Source organism: Micromys minutus, assembly GCF_963924665.1.
Source record: "Micromys minutus genome assembly, chromosome: X".
Classification (NCBI taxonomy): domain Eukaryota; kingdom Metazoa; phylum Chordata; class Mammalia; order Rodentia; family Muridae; genus Micromys; species Micromys minutus.
Window position 1 is genome coordinate 61,204,773 of NC_137970.1, and position 2,564 is coordinate 61,207,336.

General features: G+C 36.9%; 1 pseudogene across 1 annotated transcript; it reads right to left on the minus strand.

Annotated features, from left to right (window-relative positions):
- Positions 1-368: 368 nt before the first annotated feature.
- LOC308414527 (mortality factor 4-like protein 1) lies at positions 369-1,994 on the minus strand (annotated as a pseudogene). Its single transcript, XR_013975679.1, has 2 exons — positions 1,005-1,994; positions 369-822 (listed from the first exon to the last, which is right to left on the minus strand). The product of XR_013975679.1 is annotated as a mortality factor 4-like protein 1 (transcript).
- Positions 1,995-2,564: the final 570 nt, after the last annotated feature.

Here is a 2,564-nt window from a genome sequence, read left to right on the forward strand (position 1 = left end):
TTTGAACTTATAAGTGGATCCCAAAATACAAGTTTGTAAGAAATATTTATATATGTCTATGTATATACATATATATGCTTTAATATTCATTAATGTAGTATCTTATTTTCTTTAAGCATATAAATGTTATTTTTATTGAATATTTTATTTATTTATATTTCAAATGTTATCCCTTTCCCTGGTTTTCCCTTTGGAAACTCTGTATCCCACCACTCTCCCCCTGCTTCTATGAGGAGGCTCCCTGAACCACCCACTCACTCCGTTCTGCCACCGTGCCCTGGCATTCTCCTACATTGGGGCACTGAGCCTTCACAGGACCAAGGTCCTCTCCTCCTAGAAATATTTTTATACATTTATGCCTTTTTTTTTGAAATTTAAAGAAAAAATTTATTGAAGATATGAAAAACAACTCCTACAAAATTGACTTTTCCATAAAACTGTAGCTACACGATGCATTGCGTCTATCATGTTAAAACGTGCATTAGACACAAATACAAAAACCATGAAAACAAGCCACCATTCTTTAACAACTGAGCAAAGATAAAATGCTAAGGAACAACATGGATGACTTGCAAAGGATGGGCTCTTTAAGCACCATTTTAAAAAAAAAGAGCACAGATGGATGAGTGTTCAGTTATATACACTGAAGTGAACCTTTGGCACTAGGAATCAGAGCATTTTGTCATAGAGCATTAACACATATTATAAAAGTGCATAGTGTCAAAGGAACAGAACCACCAGCATTCAAAAGCAGCTTCGTCAACTAGGCAAACACTCTACAGCATGTCTCTCTGTTGTCCATCACTGATACACTGGTAGGAACTTTAAAATAAAAAAAAAAAGAAAAAAGGAGCAGTTACTCCTTTTATTTTCTCTGTTTAAACAGAAAACAAACATCAACTCTGTTATACACTAACGGTCTTCAAAGTATATCATTTGTGCAAGAGAAGGACTAAGAACCAAACTGTTTACAGAGACCCAAGCACAAGTGAGCGAGAGCACACCCCTCACACGGCTTTCCAATGGTACTTGGGAGGAGCCACTTCATAATCACTGGCACTGAACAAAGTTGCAGAATTCTTCGCCAGGTACTTGAGGAAATCATGTAGATAGTTCAGTAATAAAGCAAGGCTTTTCTCATCTAAAGGTGTATAGGCCAACATCACTCCAATTTGCACAAATAATCTCAGTAAATGTGGCGCTCCATACACCTGGGACATGGGTGCATCGGGGTGATCGGCCAGAATTTCAGCGTACTGAGGTCTCTCAAATTTTGTAGAGCAGCTGAGTGCCCAACATTACATTGATGTACTCCTTTATCCCTGCCACAACCTCATTAACAGCATACTCCTTATTATCTGTATTTCCTGGAGACTTCTTATAATTTGCGTAATCCTCCAAAATGGAATCCACATTCTTCTTGGCAGGAAGATAAAAAAGCTGCTTTTGTCTGGTGATTAAGTCCCAGTCATCCACAAGCCATGGTTTCAGCTCTTCAGGAATCTTCACTTTAACTTCAACTCTGTTCATAAATGTTTCTTCATTTTCAACAGTAGGATCTACCCGGGCTCTCTTCTTCCTAGGAGGCTGAGGTGTCTCACTGGTACTGCCACCATCTCCATTTCCAGGTGTTTTCTGCTTGTTCTTTTTTGTTTTCACTTCAACGTTTTTCTGTTGCAGACCAGATGTCTTTTTCCCTGGAGCAGCCCCTCTCTTCTTGCCCTTTGCATATTGTTCCTGATTGGCCTTTTGAAGTTCTCGCTGTTTCTGCAAATTGGTATCCATGTATTTGAGTACTCTGCTTTCTGGCACCCATTCATCCCAATTTTTTATTCCAACCACTGTAATGGATAAAGTACTTCACTTGTTTGTCCTTTATGGCAACCTTTACACACTTTGCTTCATAAAGAAGAGGCCCATGAAAGCACAGCACTCGCTCACCCTCCTGGAATTTAGGCTTCGGGTCCTGCTTGGGCGCCATTTATAAGTGATTCGCCGCCGCCTCCTTCTCCCACCACCCCCGACTACCCCATTTATGCCTTTTAAAATCCATGATTTTCTTGAAGGCATACTTGAGCAATAATCATCGTGTTTATTCCAGAGTCAGATACAATTATATGTATGTATGTATGTACGTACGTATGTATGTACGTATTTATGTGTATGTGTATATGTATAATAAATAACATAAGAAATTAATATGCTCACATTCATGTAAAGTAAGGAGATTTTTAAATATAAGGCAGATACATCAATCAATATTATGGTTAGCTACTATTAAAAATGTTGTTTTTTTCTACATTAATTTACTATGGAAATATTTTAACTGAATTATTGATGCTTCTAACTAGATAATTTTCTTTGAAGTATGGTTTAAAAATTAAAATGTATAAATCAATTTTAAAATTAATCTTCATGATAAGTTCTGGTATTCATTTTAGGGCATAAAAATGTTTTAACTTCATGTGTGGTCTAAAATTCATCTTGGCAAATACACAGAATGCATGAGCAAGAATTCATTTTTGCAGATTTCTCATCAAAACAGGTTATATTTTGTAGTATTA